The sequence below is a fragment of the Salvelinus fontinalis genome, chromosome 9 (genome assembly GCF_029448725.1).
Source record: "Salvelinus fontinalis isolate EN_2023a chromosome 9, ASM2944872v1, whole genome shotgun sequence".
Lineage (NCBI taxonomy): Eukaryota > Metazoa > Chordata > Actinopteri > Salmoniformes > Salmonidae > Salvelinus > Salvelinus fontinalis.
In genome coordinates, this window is record NC_074673.1 from 31,519,081 (window position 1) to 31,537,849 (window position 18,769).

The 18,769-nt window shown below is 45.1% G+C and overlaps 1 protein-coding gene across 3 annotated transcripts in view; it reads left to right on the plus strand.

Moving 5' to 3' along the window:
- Window positions 1–17,845: 17,845 nt before the first annotated feature.
- LOC129862422 (metabotropic glutamate receptor 3-like) overlaps window positions 17,846–18,769 on the plus strand; it is a 72,888-nt gene continuing 71,964 nt past the window's right edge. For 2 of the 3 annotated variants that reach the window (XM_055934090.1, XM_055934091.1), the window contains exon 1: window positions 17,846–18,168. The gene's annotated coding sequence lies outside the window, so the exon portion shown is untranslated. Of the gene's footprint in view, window positions 18,169–18,275; window positions 18,759–18,769 lie in introns of those variants that run through there. The other variant, XM_055934093.1, reaches the window with a different exon arrangement.

The window sequence follows — 18,769 nt, forward strand, 5'->3', positions numbered from 1 at the left end:
GTGAGAGAAAGGAGGAAGCATTCTTAGGGGTGGATTTAAAGGGATGGAGCATTCTGAGTGTTCCATTCCGATCCTGTCAAGCACTACTCTCACCCTTTACAATCAATTAATCAATCAACTGTATTTATAAAGCCCTTCTTACATCAGCTGATGTCACAAAGTGCTGTACAGAAACCCAGCCTAAAATCCCAAACAGCAAGCAATGCAGGTGTAGAAGCACGGTGTCCAGGAAAAACACCCTAGAAAGGCCAAAACCTAGGAAGAAATCTAGAGAGGACCAGGCTATGAGGGGTGGCCAGTCCTCTTCTGGCTGTGCCGGGTGGAGATTATAACAGAACATGGCCAAGATGTTCAAATGTTCATAAATGACCAGCATGGTCAAATAATAATAATCACAGTAGTTGTCGAGGGTGCAGCAAGTCAGCACCTCAGGAGTAAATGTCAGTTGGCTTTTCATAGCCGATCATTAAGAGTATCTCTACCACTCCTGCTGTCTCTAGAGAGTTGAAAACAGCAGGTCTGGGACAGGTAGCACGTCCGGTGAACAGGTTAGGGTTCCATAGCCGCAGGCAGAACAGTTGAAACTGGAGCAGCAGCACGGCCAGGTGGACTGGGGACAGCAAGGAGTCATCATGCTGGTAGTTCTGAGGCATGGTCCTAGGGCTCAGGTCCTCCGAGAGAGAGAAAAAAAAGGAAGAGAGAAAGATAGAATTAGAGAGAGCATACTTAAATTCACACAGGACACCGGATAAGACAGGAGAAGTACTCCAGATATAACAGACGGACCCTAGCCCCCCGACACATAAACTACTGCAGCATAAATACTGGAGGCTGAGACAGGAGGGGTCAGGAGACACTGTGGCCCAATCCGATGATACCCCCGGACAGGGCCAAACAGGCAGGATAAAACCCCACCCACTTTGCCAAAGCACAGCCCCCACACCACTAGAGGGATATCTTCAACCATCAACTTACCATCCTGAGACAAGGCCGAGTATAGCCCACAAAGATCTCCGCCACGGCACAACCCAAGGGGGGGGCGCCAACCCAGACAGGAAGATCACGTCAGTGACTCAACCCACTCAAGTGACGCACCTCTCCTAGGTACGGCATGGAAGAGCACCAGTAAGCCAGTGACTCAGCCCCTGTAATAGGGTTAGTGGAGGGGGGAACCGGCCAGGCAGAGACAGCAAGGGCGGTTCGTTGCGCCAGAGCTTTTCCGTTCACCTCCACACTCCTGGGTTGAGACCGAGTCTGCGTCTCTCACATGGGTAGGCAGACCATTCCATAAAAATGGAGCTCTATAGGAGAAAGTCCTGCATCCAGCTGTTTGCTTAGAAATTCTAGGGACAATTAGGAGGCCTGCGTCTTGTGACCGTAGCGTACGTGTAGGTATGTACAGCAGGATCAAATCGGAAAGATAGGGAGGAGCAAGCCCATGTAATGCTTTGTAGGTTAACAGTAAAACCTTGAAATCAGCCCTTGCCTTAACAGGAAGCCAGTGTAGGAAGGCTAGCACTGGAGTAATATGATCAAATTTTTAGGTTCTAGTCAGGATTCTAGCAGCCGTATTTAGCACTAACTGACGTTTATTTAGTGCTTTATCCGGGTAGCCGGAAAGTAGAGCATTGCATTGCAACCTAGAAGTGACAAAAGCATGGATACATATTTCTGCAACATTTTTGGACAGAAAGTTTCAGATTTTTGCAATGTTACGAAGATGGAACAGTCTTTAATATGTTCATCAAAGAGAGATCAGGTTCCTGAGTAACGCCAAGGTCATTCACAGTTTTATTTGAGATGACTGTACAACCATCAAGATGAATTGTCAGATTAAACAGAAGATCTCTTTGTTTCTTGGGACCTAGCACTAGCATCTCTGTTTTGTCCGGGTTTAAAAGTAGAACATTTGACACCATCCACTTCCTTATGTACAGTGTTCCTCTCCTCCAGTCCCATCCTCACAATGGCCTCATACACTGTATGTAGTCTATGTCTGATTTCTGCTGATTAAAGAGTGGGGGGTAGGAGGGGGAGAAAACATTTGTCACCTTAAAAGGAAGGATTTCAGAAAGAAACATTCATCGAAATGGTGAGAAATAGGTGGTTTCCCAGGCCCAGTCCAAAGCCAAGTTAGCTCTAATAGTAGAAATAGCTGTGCCTTTGCCAACCATCACCTGGAAAGTTATTCTAATCAACTACCACCCACAATTCCCCAACACACACAGACACGAGCAGAGCCCCTCTCAGAGCTATGTGTATAATGAGACCATAAAGTGACTGGAAATACTGCCAGCAGTCTAATTTAGTTACAGAGTTAGAGAATGGGACTGTTCTCATGTCAGGTCAAACTCAAGGTTTTCTGAATTCTCCATTTTATCCTCCAAGCTGTTTCTCTGGGAGAGAGGAGCATGACTAGCGTGGCCAAGAGGTTAGTAATTAGCCACCGAGATAATTAGCAAAGTGGAAGAAAGACGTACTGATGAAATGATAGCTGTGGGACACGACCGCTGTGTAGGCATCTGAGATGTGTGTGTGTTGTAGCATATGGTGTGTGATTTGTCTCTGTGTGCTGCTCTGAGGGTCTGTTGATGAGGGGTGTCTGTTCCACACAAAGACTCATAAAAGCACACACACACAGGGAAAAGCAGATGGAGAGTTGCAATGGGTCGAACAAAGTTCAAACTCAACTGACAACCAACCAACAAGCCCATTTTGGGTTGTCCTCTGTAATTTGTCTTTTCAATTCCATTTGTCTGGGCAAATAAATAGTAATTAAATAAATAAATAAAGTAGGTTATTAACAATAAACCAGACAGAGAGAAAAGTTGCATAGTGACTGTGCTGAGTTGAAAATGATAAAGGTCTAGGATGGATCACCTCATGAATGAAACATCATTTTTATAAAATCGTTAAATGAATTATTAAGGCCTGAGATAATGACCTGCTAAAATTCTCCCTGGGTGTCATCAGCTTCTGACACACACACACACACACACACACACATGTACACACATAGTACATGCACGAATTACATTCCATTGACATTTTTGTCATTTAGCATACATTCTTAGCCATAGCGAGTAAGAACATTTTTCTCAATAAAAGAGCTATCAGAAAAGTCAGAGCTAGCAAGTGGGAAAAGTGCAAGTTCACAAAAGGTGGGTTGAGGAGGGGGTTATGTAACCTTTATTTAACTAGGCAAGTCAGTTAAGAACAAATTCTTATTTACAATGGCAGAGGGGTTGAGTGTTGGTTTCTTGAGGAGGGGAGCGACTCGGGCCATTTTGAAGTCCTAGGGGACGTAACCAGTGGTCAGGGATGAGTTGATGAGGGAAGTAAGGAATGGGAGAAGGTCTCCAGAGATGGTCTGGAGAAGGGACGAGGGGATGGGGTCAAACGGACAGCTTGTAGTTCTGTGTGAGTGAGACCAGTGGACTCAATAGGCTGAGTGAATGAGGAGTGGATGTCGTCAACCTTCTTTTCAAGTAGTTTACAATGTCATCTACAGAGAGGGAGGAGGGAAGGGGAGGAAGAGAAAGTAGAGAGGATGGAGTGAAAGGATTATAGGTCCTCCGCACACACACACCCACACACATGAACACAGTCAACATAATTTAGCTGCTGTTGTGACATTTCTTTCATTAATCTGATGACTGTTATTTATCTTATCAACTAACTATGTTTAATTGTTACCCAATTAAAATCATTATGTAATAATTAACTCATTAGGATTTGGGGCATCATGAGAGCCGTTGTTTAAAGAGTTACCATCTCCCGAATTAACTTTTTATGGCTGCAGGGGCAGTATTGAGTAGCTCTGATTAAAGGTGCCCATTTCAAACGGCCTCGTACTCAATTCTTGCTCGTACAATATGCATATTATTATTACTATTGGATAGAAAACACTTTCTAGTTTCTAAAACCGTTTGAATTATATCTGTGAGTCAAACAGAACTAATTTGGCACAAACTTCCTGACCAGGAAGTGGAAAGTCTGAAATCGATGCTCTGTTCTACTTCCTGCCTATACATGGGCATGATACGTATTAGTATACGTGCACTTCATACACCTTCCCCTGGATGTCAAGAGGCGGTGAGAGAAGAAATTTCGTGTTTATCTTGGTCTGAAGTGGAATACAAGCTCTTTGTATGACGTGTCCGCCCATTTCCTGTTTTCTGGAGAGCGCGAAAGGGGACATGGATTTGCCTTCTCTTTAGCTGCCGTTATAGGCGACTAATATCTCCGGCTTTGATTTTATTTGATACATGTGACCATATCATCGTAAAGTATGGTTTTTCAATATAGTTTCAGCTGTACCGAAGCTGGATGTCGTAATGAAGTTATTTTTTAGAATTCTAACACTGCGATTTCATTAAGAACTAATGGATCTATCATTTCCTATACAACATGTATTTTTTAGTTATGTTTATGAATAGCTATTTGGTCAGAATATGTGTGTCAGAAAACGTGTCAGAAAAATATCGTTGCTGTTTAGACGTTGTGGAAAAAGTAGCTAAGTTAGCACAATGTGTAACCACTGATTTCAGCTCTAAATATGCACATTTTCGAACAAAACACAAGTGTATGTTTAATAACCTGATGTTATAGGACTGTCATCTGATGAAGAATATCAAGGTTAGTCAAAAAATATATATATTTTACTGGTTTGTTACGATCGCTAACTTTTGCTACTGGGAAATGGCTTGTCTTTCTGGCTATTGTGGTAAGCTAATATAACACTATATTGTGTTTTCGCTGTAAAACACTTAATAAATCGGAAATATTGGCTGGAATCACAAGATGCCTGTCTTTCATTTGCTGTACACTATGTATTTTTCAGAAATGTTTTATGATGAGTAATTAGGTATTTGACGTTGGTGTCTGTAATTATTATGGCTGCTTTCGGTGCAATTTCTGATTGTAGCTGCAATGTAAACTATGATTTATACCTGAAATATGCACATTTTTCGAACAAAACATAGATTTATTGTATAACATGTTATAAGACTGTCATCTGATGAAGTTGTTTGTTGGTTATTTTGGTTGGTTCTTGGTTAGTTAGGTTGGCTTTGTGCATGCTACCTGTGCTGTGAAAAATGTCACAAGATGTGTTCCTTTCATTTGCTGTATTGGACTTGTTAATGTGTGAAAGTTAAATATTTAAAAAATATATATTTTGAATTTCGCGCCCTGCACTTGAGCTGGCTGTTGTCATAAGTGTACCGACGTCGGGCTTGCATCCATAAAACAGTCAACATATTAATTGTAACCTCTTATAATATCATCATTCTGAACAGTCGTAACCTCCGGCATCTGCAAAAACCCCAGCCTTACTTATGATTCAGTGCTACACAAATTTGTTTCATTATTTACTTACTAGCTAACTAAATGATAACACAGAATAAACATACACACTTAATACATTAGGAAAAGGTCCCTAGCGGACTAACACAATATGGTGGCTTGAACACAACGACATGCTTAAAACTGTATGTGTAGACGGCTTGATGTGTAGACGGCTTGACAATGGTAGCAGAAGGTGAATGTTTGGACACATATCCAGATGATGCTGCGTACGATTTTGCACAATGACACTATCGGTGTGATCCAGTCATTAGTGTGTGTGTTGTGTGTGTGTGTGTGTGCATGCATCCGTGTGTGTGTTTGTACAGTGGCTTGCAAAAGTATTCACCCCCTTGACATTTTTCCTATTTTGTTGCCTTTTAAGGAATTAAAATTTATTTTTTGGGGGGGTTGTATCATTTGATTTAAACAACATGCCTACCACTTTGAAGATGCAAAACATTTTTTATTATGAAAAAAACAAGACATAAGAAAAAACAGACAACTTGAGCGTGCATAACTATTCACCCCCCCAAAGGCAATACTTTGTAGAGACAACTTTTGCAGAAATTACAGTTGCAAGTCTCTTGAGGTATGTCTCTCTCTATAAGCTTGGCATATCTAGCCACTGAGATTTTTGCCCATTCTTCAAGGCAAAACCGCTCCACCTGCTTCAAGTTGGATGGGTTCCGCTGGTGTACAGCAATCTTTAAGTCATACCACAGATTCTCAATTGGATTGAGGTCTGGGCTTTGACTAGGCCATTCCAAAACATTTAAATGTTTCCCCTTAAACCACCCGAGTGTTGCTTTAGCAGTATGCTTAGGGTCATTGTCCTGCTGGAAGGTGAACCTCCGTCCCAGTCTCAGATCTCTGGAAGACTGAAACAGGTTTCCCTCAAGAATGTCTCTGTATTTAGTGCCATCCATCATTCCTTTAATTCTGACCAGTGTCCCAGTCCCTGCTGATGAAAAACATCCCCACAGCATGATACTGCCACCACCATGCTTCACCGTAGGGATGGTGCCAGGTTTCCTCCAGATGTGACGATGGAATTCTCGGGGTGATGAGAGGCGTTGGGTTTGCGCCTGACATTGCGTTTTCCTTGATGATCAAAAAGCTACATTTTTGTCTCATCTGACCAGAGTACCTTCTTCCAAATGTTTGGGGGAGTCTCCCACATGCCTTTTGGCGAACACCAAACGTGTTTGCTTATTTTTTTCTTTAAGTAATGGCTTTTTCTGGCCACTCTTCCATAAAGCCCAGCTCTGTGGAGTGTACGGCTTAATGTTGTCCTATGGACAGGTACTACAATCTCTGCTGTGGAGCTTTGCAGCTCCTTCAGGGTTATCTTTGGTCTCTTTGTTGCCTCTCTGATTAATGCCCTCCTTGCCTGGTCCATGAGTTTTGGTGGGTGGCCCTCTCTTGGCAGGTTTGTTGTGGTGCCATATTCTTTAAATTTTTTAATAATTGATTATGGTGCAGTTTGCTTGGTGGTGCCCTGTGCATAGTGGTGTTGCAGACTCTGGGGCCTTTCAGAACAGGTGTATATATACTGAGATCATGTGACAGATCATGTGACACTTAGATTGCACACAGGTGGACTTTATTTAACTAATAATGTGACTTCTGAAGGTAATTGGTTGCACCAGATCGTATTTAGGGGCTTCATAGTAAAGGCAGTGAATACATATGCATGCACCACTTTTCTTGGGGGTTTTGTATATTTTCTTTAAACAAGTAATTTCTTTCATTTCACTTCACCAATTTGGACTATTTTGTGTATGTCCATTACATGAAATCCAAATAAAAATATAATAAAATGACAGGTTGTAATGCAACAAAATAGGAAAAACGTGAAGGGGGATGAACACTTTTGCAAGGCACCGTAGAGGAGTTAGGGTGTCTGAAAAGGTGGTTTTATCTGGTGCAGGAGGAGCGCTGAGAGAACCCAGGTAGAAAAGAATACCACAGCAGCCTCTGATAATGCAGTCTCTGTCTTCTCTCTCACAGACACACCCGTCTGATAACGTCACTTTCACAGACAGATGGTGGAGATGTGAGGAGAAGATACATTTCCATCGCCTACACAGGAAAGAAAGAGAGAATGAAAAAATGTCAAATGGACTAAAAGGAAGACATTCCCATTCCTCTTGGTTACCTTTCTCTTTTGTATACTTTTCCTGCGGCATGGCCTAAAAAAGACAAACACACTCCCTCTATCTCCATCCACAGAAATCAGTTACCCCTCCTCTCCCTCCCTCTGTTTCTGTCTCTCTCTCACACACACACACACACACACTGATTCATGCACACACACACAGTCAGATAATGAGGATAATGAGTGTAATTCCAGGGTGAAGATGAGTGTGTGTGATGTGTCCGTATTGGTCCAGGCCTAAGATAGGGAAAGAGAGAAGCAAAATAGAAGGAGAGAAATAGAGGCAGAGAAAGGCAGAGAGAGGCAGGGGGGAAAGGAGAGAGAAAGATGGAGAAATAATGGAAGAGAGAGAGACATAGAGGGAGAGAGAGAAATAAAGAAAAAGAAGTAGAGGCAAAGATAGAGAGAGAGCTCCTCGGTGGGAGTATAGGAAAAGATGAGGGGTTATTGAGAGAGATGTTCACTGTCAGAACTGATGAAACTCAGAGGTTTAGTCGTGGAAAAGCGTGTGTGTGAGTGAGTGTGGGTTGGTTGGTTGGTTGTTTTATCCTTGTGGGGACCTAAAAAAAAGAAAAAGTCCCCACGAGGACAGTAAATAAAGGAAAATGCTATTTTAGGCTTTGGTGTTAGGGTTACAATTTGGTTTAGATTTAAAATTAGGGTTAGGGGTTAGGTTAATGATTAGGAATTAGGGTTAGGGGTTAAGGTTAGAGTTAGAGTAAGGGTTAGGGTCAGGGGAAATAGGACTTTGAATGGAAATAACTTTTATGTGTGTGTTTGTGTGTGCATGTGTGCAGCCAGATCGCTCAAGATTGACTTCGAAATTTGACGTCTGCCCATGTCCTTAGGATGTCAGGGAATGTCTTCAAAACCGGCCTCAACAGCGAGCTCTATTACCTTCAAGTAAACTTGGGTTTTGCTAGTGCGTTGTGGACAGGGGTGTAATCCCATGACTCCTATACATTTTTTATTTTCATCCCATGACTCCGGATCCAAAGGTCACATGTTCAATCCCAGTGGTAGACACTTGTTTTTAATTGTTTTATTTAAATCCTATCCCAAACTTTAACCCTTAATTTAACCATTCAGAAAATAATTGTCACGATCGTCTTCGTGAGAGAGAGAGGACCAAGGCGCAGCGTGTGCAAAATACATCTCTTTATTTTGGAAGAGAGAAAAAAAACACGAAACGAACACTATACACAAACTAACAAAACAACAAACGACCGTGAAGCTAAATAACGTAAGTGCACAGACAAGCAACAAACGTTCAACATAGACAACACCCCACAAAAGCCTACTGCCTATGGCTGCCTTAAATATGGCTCCCAATCAGAGACAATGAATGACAGCTGTCTCTGATTGAGAACCAATCTAGGCAGCCATAGACATAACTAGACAACACTACTGTACTCTGCCCCATACACATACAACACCCCTAGACATTACAAAACACATACCTTCCCCATGTCACACCCTGACCTAACTAAAAAACATAAAGAAAACAAAGAATACTAAGGCCAGGGCGTGACAGTACCCCCCCCCCCCCCCCCCCCACCCAAAGGTGCGGACTCCGACCACACAACCTGAAATAGAAAGGGGAGGGTACGGGGTGGGCCCCATCATGGCGGCGGCTCGGGTGCGGGACGTGGCCCCCACTCCACCATTGTCAATACCCGCCTTGGTAGCCTCCTCCAAATGGCCACCCTCCAAATTAACCCCACCGGACTAAGGGGCAGCACCGGACTGAGGGGCAATACCGGAATGAGGGGCAACACCAGAATGAGGGGCAACACCAGAATGAGGGGCAACACCAGAATGAGGGGCAACTCCGAAGTGAAGTGCCGCTCCAGACTGAGGGGCAGCACCGGACTGGATGGCGGATCCTGGCTGGCCGGCTCTGGCGGATCCTGGCTGGCTGGCGGCTCTGGCGGATCCTGGCTGGCTGGCAGCTCTGGCGGATCCTGGCTGGCTGGCGGCTCTGGCGGATCCTGGCTGGCTGGCGGCTCTGGCTGGTCATGGCTCGCTGACGGCTCTGGCTGATCCTGTCTGGCGGAAGGCTCTGGCTGATCCTGTCTGGCGGAAGGCTCTGGCTGATCCTGTCTGGCGGAAGGCTCTGGCTGATCCTGTCTGGCGGAAGGCTCAGTACAGACGGGCAGTTCATGCGGCGCTTGGCAGACGGACAGTTCAGACGGCGTTGGGCAGACGGACAGTTCAGGCGCCGTTGGGCAGACGGGCAGTTCAGACGGCGTTGGGCAGACGGGCAGTTCAGGAGCCGTTGGGCAGACGGGCAGTTCAGGCGCCGTTGGGCAGACGGCAGACTCTGGCCGGCTGAGACGCACTGTAGGCCTGGTGCGTGGTACCGGAACTGGAGGTACCGGGCTAAAGACACGCACCTTCAGGCTAGTGCTGGGAGTAGCAACAGGGCACACTGGACTCTCAAGGCGTACTATAGACCTGGTGCGTGGTACCGGCACTGGTGGTACCGGGCTGAGGGCATGCACATCAGGGTGAGTACGGGGAGAAGGAACAGTGCGTACAGAGCTCTGGAGACGCACATGAGGCTTGGTGCGTGGTGCCAGAACTGGTGGTACCGGACTGGAGACACGCACCTCAAGGATAGTGCGGGGAGCAGGAACAGGGCACACTGAGTTCTCAAGGCGCACTATAGGACTAGTGCGTGGTACCGGGACTGGTGGTACCGGGCTGAGGGCACGCACCTCAGGACGAGTGCGGGGAGAAAGATCAGTGCGTACAGGGCTCTGGAGACGCACATGAGGCTTGGTGCGTGGTGCCGGAACTGGAGGCACTGGGCTGGATACACGCACCACAGGGAGAGTGCGTGGAGGAGGAACAGGGCTCTGGAGAGGCACATCAGGCTTAGTGCGTGGTGTCAGCACTGGTGATACTGGGCTGGGGACACGCACCACAGGGCTAGTGCGAGGAGCAGTAACAGGACGCACAGGACTCTGGAGACGCACAGGAGGCTTTGTGCGTGCTGTAGGCACTGTCTTAACCAGACAGCTAGCACGCACCTCAGGACGAGTATGGAGAGCTGTTCCCGGTGACATTAACTCACCAACACGTTCAGTCGGACGGATGCCGTGCCTCATGCACCAAACCAGTACATCCCTCATAACTCTCTCCTCCAATTTCTCCATTAACTCCTTTACTGTCTCTGCGTCACTCACCTCCAAATCCGCCCTCACCGGCTCCTTACGGTAAGCAGGAGGAGTTGGCTCACGTCTCCCGACTGACCCAACTAAACTACCCGAGAGCCCCCCCCCAAGAAATTTTTGGGTTTGACTTATGGGCTTCCAGCCTTGTTTCCGTGCTGCCTCCTCATATCGCCGCCTCTCTGCTTTCTCTGCCTCCAGCTCAGCTTTGGGGCGGCGATATTCTCCTGGTTGAGCCCAGGGTCCCTTTCCGTCCAATATTTCCTCCCAAGTCCACGAGTCCTGGTTCCTCTCACGCTGCTTGATCCATGGTTGGTTGGGTGTTCTGTCACGATCCTCTTCGTGAGAGAGAGAGGACCAAGGCGCAGCGTGTGCAAAATACATCTCTTTATTTTGGAAGAGAGAAAAAACACGAAACGAACACTATACACAAACTAACAAAACAACAAACGACCGTGAAGCTAAATAACTGTCACGCCCTGGCCTTAGTATTCTTTATTTTCTTTATTATTTTAGTTAGGTCATGGTGTGACATGGGGAATGTTTGTGTTTTGTCGTTTTGGGTGGTTATATGGTAAAGGGGGTGTTGGGTGTAGTGTATGAGTTTGTGTTGAGTGAATGTTTCTAGGTATGTCTATGGTTGAGTGAATGTGTCTAGGTATGTCTATGGTTGCCTGAGTGGTTCTCAATCAGAGACAGATGTATTTCATTTGTCTCTGATTGGGAGCCATATTTAAGGCAGCCATGGGCATCATGCATTTGTGGGTAATTGTCTATGTCTAAGTGTTTAGTGTCAGCACTTATGTTTGAATAGCTTCACGGTCGTCTGTTTTGTTGTTTTGTTTAGTTTGTATAGTGTTCGTTTCGTTTTTGTCTTCTTTCTTAAATAAAGAAGATGTACTTTCCACACGCTGCATTTTGGTCCTCACTCTCTCCCATTGACGATCGTGACAATAACGTAAGTGCACAGACAAGCAACAAACGTTCAACATAGACAACACCCCACAAAAGCCTACTGCCTATGGCTGCCTTAAATATGGCTCCCAATCAGAGACAATGAATGACAGCTGTCTCTGATTGAGAACCAATCTAGGCAGCCATAGACATAACTAGACAACACTACTCTACTCTGCCCCATACACATCCAACACCCCTAGACATTACAAAACACATACCTTCCCCATGTCACACCCTGACCTAACTAAAAAACATAAAGAAAACAAAGAATACTAAGGCCAGGGCGTGACATTAATGCATAAACTTAATGTTTTAACCCTATCCAAAACATGAACCTTTAACTTCGAAATTTGACTTTGAGAAATGGAATGATGCTAAGTAGGAGGAGCAACCCAGGGTGTCAAAAACACTTAAAAAATTGACATCTGGAGCAACTTTAAATTTGACGTTTGGAGAAATGTCAGAATCTGAAGTCAAATTGGTAAAACTGTGTGTCATGGCCCTGGTTCAGCATTCCGTTGATTTTAGCCTCTCTCTCCTCTCATTCCACTATTGCTGTCTTATTGTCAGAATGTCCGCTCAGCCGATTGCTTCATATCATTAACCAATAATATACCAGCAGCATGTTAATGTTTCATGACCAAGGCTTCTGCGGTCAATTACTAATGAAATGTGGACTTGTTGAGAAGGCTTGGAGGTATCAGGAATCAAGGTAAGACCCAAGTGCAGACTGTGTGAAGCAACAATGTTTATTGTAACCACAGGGGCAGGCAAACGACAGGTCAAGGCAGGCAGGGGTTGATAATCCAGAGTAGGAGCAAAGGTACAGGACGGCAGGCAGGCTCAGGGTCAGGGACAGGCAGAGTGGTCAGGCGGCCGGGTACAGGGTCAGGACAGGCAGAGTGATGAGGAGGGTGGGTACAGGGTCAGGACAGGCAGAGTGGTCAGGCGGCCGGGTACAGGGTCAGGACAGGCAGTGTGGTCAGGCGGCCGGGTACAGGGTCAGGACAGGCAGAGTGGTCAGGCGGCCGGGTACAGGGTCAGGACAGGCAGAGTGATGAGGAGGGTGGGTACAGGGTCAGGACAGGCAGAGTGGTCAGGCGGCCGGGTACAGGGTCAGGACAGGCAGAGAGGTCAGGCGGCCGGGTACAGGGTCAGGACAGGCAGAGTGATGAGGAGGGCGGGTACAGGGTCAGGACAGGCAGAGTGGTCAGGCGGGCAGGTACAGGGTCAGGACAGGCAAGGGTCAAAAACCAGGAGGATGAGAAAAAGATAGGCTGTGAAAAGACAGGAGCTGACAGGACGAACGCTGGTAAGCTTGACAAACAAGACGAACTGGCAACAGACAAACAGAAAACACAGGTATAAGTACACAGGGGATAATGGGGAAGATGGACGACACCCGGAGGGGGGTGGAGACAAGCACAAAGACAGGTGAAACAGATCAGGGCGTGACAGGAGGAGAGGCACAGACTGTTACAGTTCTGTTCTGTATGTGTGTCTGTTATGTTCTCTCTCTGTCTCTGAGTGTGAGTGTGTGTATGTGTATGTGTGTGGTGGGCAGTAATATTTGACATGCTTATATACAGTATATATGATATTTTAAATACCTCACGTGACTCGTAATAAGAATGTTTATCTGACTCCATAAAGATAATTTAAAATATACATGAAAGCATTAGGCAAGGAGTTGATGTAGACTTGCAAGAATTGGTCTGAGAATGCTATATATCAAAGGAAGATACATAATGAAATTTTACAATGAATGGATTCACATACAAGGCATAATGTAAGGACAGATGCTTTGAGAGGAGAAGCAAGTACAGGGAGTGAACATTTAATTAATAAGCAGACATGAAACAGGACAGGGACAGTGTCTGGACAGGGGAAACAAAATGACATCAATCCTGACAGGGGGAACAAACTGAGGAACAGACAGATATAGAAGCGGCAATCAACAAAGTAATGGAGTCCAGGTGAGTCCGAAGATGCGCTGCTGCGAGTAACGATGGTAACAGGTGTTCTTAATGATGGGCAGCCTGGTGCCCTAGAGCGCCAGGGAGGGGGAGCGGGACCAGGCGTGACACATAAAGCTTATGTTACAAGAATTAACAACCATTACAAAGCATACTTCTAGGCATATAGATCCTAAGGTTAACTTAGAAGACAAAGCATGAACAAAGAGATGCCTTCTAGGCAATTAGAATGAATCATGCAACCTTCCTCCATGGACTGGATACAGGATAAGAGGGAGAACAAAGGAACTTAATTCCATTTATAACATCTGAGGGTGTAACCTTTCAACCCAAAACCAACAACCACTGACCAATCAAACTATACCAAGTTGACAGTGTAACCTGACGACCAAATCCCAATCTCCACAGGGTATCACAGCATTTACGGGGGATGTGGGGGATGAGACCAGTGTAAATAAGACAGAATTCCTGAGAAGACCATAACACTCTATACAGATACAAGTAACCACAGAGATCATACATCAATTTACTGTAGAGAGCATCAGAGTTATCCTCAGTGAACAAGTTTAAGAGAGATACCAGACATGGATACTATAGTATTACTCTATCATATTCAGTCCTCTGAATACTGTACCAGAGAGAAACATTTTGAACACTCAGAAAGGCGAAGGGCTGACTAGTCCTTTGGCATTGTCCTCTGTCTTCCAACTTCAGGTGTCAGAGAGCACATAAATTAGGGCAGAGCTGACGTGTGTGTGTGTGTGTGTGTGTGTGTGTGTGTGTGTGTGTGTGTGTGTGTGTGTGTGTGTGTGTGTGTGTGTGTGTGTGTGTGTGTGTGTAAGAGAGAGAGAGTGGAGTGTGTGTCCAGCAATCTGTTGGCCATGCCTCTGTAACCATGATAATTAGAGACCTACCCCCTGTTAGGAGCTATAAACACACACACACACACGTTACTGACCATATGACAGAGCACTTTCATAGACCGCAATGCAGAATTATGTGTGTGACAACAACTTCTTGTTCTAACTAACTCTCTTGTTTATCTAACTATAATGGCCAGTAGCTTGACCACAGCTAATGTTACCTCACAGTTCTTATGAGTCTATCTGTTTACTTCACTGTACTGCCAGTAGCCATATTGACCAAATTGAATGGTTGTAAGTAGCTACCTTGTCTACAGGACGCTAGGCAAACTTCGAAGTACACTCCTCAGTGCACTAGCTCCTCCGTGTGAGGGTCCATCAATCACCGGGCTGAGACAGGGCTGAGGACTATGTGTAATGGAGCATGGCTAATGCTATTAGCACTGGGACACAAATGCTCTGTGGGGAATCAAAGACAAGGCGCTCGTTTTGGGGGGGAACACTATCCCAGAGGACCAACTTTCTGCTGCATGAGCAGACCGGCTCTACCTGGGAAGGGGAAGTGTTAGGCTGCAGGATGCCAGCTCTCCTAACACACATACACAAACATGCACACACAAAGTATATTTCTAAATGAGGAAAGGGGTCTGCAGGGGTCTCTAGTCCCTTAACAGATCTATATTGAGGAGCTCAAATGCACCCCTGTTGACCAACTCGTCCTCACAACCCCTCAACCCCAGCAGAGAAATAGACTGATAGACTATGTTCTCTCTCTCCCTCTTCATCTATCTCTCTCGCTCATCCTACCTCTCCCTCCCTAACACTCTCTCCCTCTCTTTCTCTGTCCCTATCCCTCCATCCCTTTTTCTAAGTCTTTCCACTGTGCTGGGGTCTATGGGGAGAAGCAGGGGACAAAGCTGTTGTGCTGTGGGACCCTTATGGGACACAGCAGCTTTCTGGGCTCTCTGCATACATGCATGCCTAGGGGACAATGAGGCCTTTATTAGGGAGGCCAGCATCTGACACACACACACACACACACACACACACACACACACACACACACACACACACACACACACACACACACACACACACACACACACACACACACACACACACACACACACACACACACACACACACACACACACACACACACACACAGAGCTCTGGTGCCAGTCACAGCTCTCCCAGACTACAGCCTCATTGCTCCAGTATTCCCTAGCTCCCAGTAAGCCTGTGTGTGTGTGTGTGTGTGTGTGTGTGTGTGTGTGTGTGTGTGTGTGTGTGTGTGTGTGTGTGTGTGTGTGTGTGTGTGTGTGTGTGTGTGTGTGTGTGTCTCTGTCTCTGTCTCTGTCTCTGTCTCTGTCTCTGTCTCTGTCTCTGTCTCTGTCTCTGTCTCTGTGTCTGTGTCTATGTCTGTGTCTGTGTCTGTGTCTGTGTCTGTGTCTGTGTCTGTGTCTGTGTCTGTGTCTGTGTCTGTGTAGTGGGGTAATATTCGATATTACATATACCTCACATGTGACCCGTAATAAGACTATGCAATTAACATTAACAGCGTCTATTAAAATGATTATCTGACTCCATAAAGATAACACAGCAATGTGCAACCAGGACTATAGCTGAGTTAGAAAAATGTACTATCAAGAAATGTCTGGGAATTGTCTATCTCAAAGGCAGATATTTAATAACTTTGTACAATGTATGATTAAATTATACAAGTTACAAGGCAATGCTGACATTAACAATACATTAATAATCTAGGCATGATCAGAGAGGGAGAGAGAGATAGCCTCAAAGGCCATGCCCTAAAGCTCTTGGGAGAGGAGCGAGAACGGGAGAGTGTATCTCACCACAGCAGGTCAGGAACAAAAAGAGAAAAACTCAATGAAGCTAAGACCTTTTTATAACATCTGAGTTGTTTCGATTCAAAATCTGAGTTGTTGACCAATTACTTTAAGTTAACTTCCAATCAGATATCAGACCTACAGGATGTCATCACAAAAGCACCTACAGGTTCACAGAGGTGTGACAGAATGGTGGATGTGGAGAGCAACACAGGCTGGGCCCGCCACTACATCAGTGCGAGCATGTGTAAGTGTGTGTGTGTGTGTATGTGTGTGTGTGTGTACAGTATGTGCTTTATGTTGTTAGGGGGTTTGTCACCATATGTTGATGCAGAAGTATAGGGAACAGAACACCAGCCTAACACTGCACACCTCCCAGTCATCTCGTCATGCATTCAAAACAGACAGGCTGCACAGTATACAATAAAGCTGGGATTACATTCCCAATCAAAAATGACTTTGTCTTAAATGCCTCTATACGCTTGGCTAACTTCCCAATACACAGACACAGATCTGTTTACTGAAAGCTCTGGTTTAAATGATCTTGAGGTTCTCGTTTGTACAGCTACGTTGTAAACTTTCATTCATAGGCTAGGTTGTAGCAACCTCGTGGTTGGTACAGGGAAAACTAGAGTATCATGTAGTAGCATAAACTTATCAATGTCACATTGAACTGGGTGAATATAATATGAATGACAGTCATCCAATATGCTGTAACAGAAATAAGGCCATGTTCGTAAAAAATATTATCATCCTCCCTCATCTTAAACGGCACCGACCGCGCTGGTGTCTGTTGTGTGTGTGTGTGTCTCTCTCTGTGTGTGTGTGTGTGTGTGTGCATTGAGTCATTAGAATGCCAGTATGAAAGTGTGCAGCTCCTCTTGAACATAACGCAAAGGCACTCCATGCATGGCTAGGCCTGAGAGAGGGCACTGGCTACACACACACACACACACACACACACACACACACACACACACACACACACACACACACACACACACACACACACACACACACACACACACACACACACACACACACACACACACACACACACACACACACACACACACACACATTGACAGAAACATAGATATGTTGGTATTCAGAAGAAGGGTGTGACAGAATGGTGGAGGAGGGAGGGAAAGAGAGTATGAGGGATGGGAGAGAGCCCACTATGCAAACAGTCTCCAGCCTATAGCCTGTGTAAGGCTGTGGTCTTAGCGCTGTGGAGCTCAGGTAATAGGACAGGCCAACAGTGTTCCTTGGTTCCCATTGGGAGAGGAAGTGGCTTCCAACCTTATCTGGTTCTATTAATTTAGAGGTTCAGAAAGTACACCCCCTATGTGTATCATTTCATTTCCCAGGATCTTATTCTCAACCTTAGGTAGCAATATTTTTTCTCGGGCCATGCTTAATACAACAAACATGAATTTAATCTGATCGTATTAGTCATACTCATACATCCAAAATGTGTCACTATCTGCTTACATGTTGTTTTTACTACAGGGTTGATGATCTCTCTCTTTCGCTCTCTCTTTCTGTTTGCTCGCTGTGTTGGAGATAAACAGGAGATGTTATTTTAGTAAGCGTGTTAAAGGGGTGAATGACCAAGTTTTCATTTGATCCAATAAAAATGTATCCTTGCCAGATCGATTGTTGTTGCTAGGAGACTGAAGCATCTCTGGCAAGGGCTGCACGCGCTCTGGTACAGATGTATTTGTTCCCCCTCTCTCTCTCGCGCAGTATGACTCCACTGAGGGAACAGGAGTAAAAGAAACTCGTCTCAAGTGCTCAAATAGCTGCAAGATTTGCGCACTTCGCATTATAAATAAGGTAAGTCATTAGAATATTTTATCTCTGGACATTGTACTCACAATGTGGCTTTTTTCAAGAACGCATATATAGGCTACGTAGGTAGGAGCTGTTTTGACTCATAGTTTACATGCGCACGCTAGGGCAAGTTCAATTATGTTGTCAACTGTTGACCTAATGACGTAGTAAAATGGAAATATATCTTGCGGTTTGCATTGCATTTACAGACACGAATTCATATCTGCATCCTTCATCATAATGTGATATGATGTGTGAGTGATAGTATTTGATTAATTCCAGCTCAATTCCTTTCAAGACTAGAGAAAAGTGATTGTCAGAGAAACGAAGGTTGAGTTGGAGTTTCATAATCTCTGTAAAATGGACATATCGGAGAAAATGAAAGAAAAGTCAGATTTCCATGCGTCGCAGTAGCAGTGTTTTCTGCAGTATGGATAAGTTATTTTGGCTGTTACATAATTCGTTACAGACACAATGGACCGAGGATTCCACGAAATCGAAGTAGCCTAACAAACGACGTGTGAGGGGGTGATAAGTGCTTTCTAACCTCGGTGACACAGTATATGGATACAGTAACTGATGAGTTCATACAGGTATGTTTGTG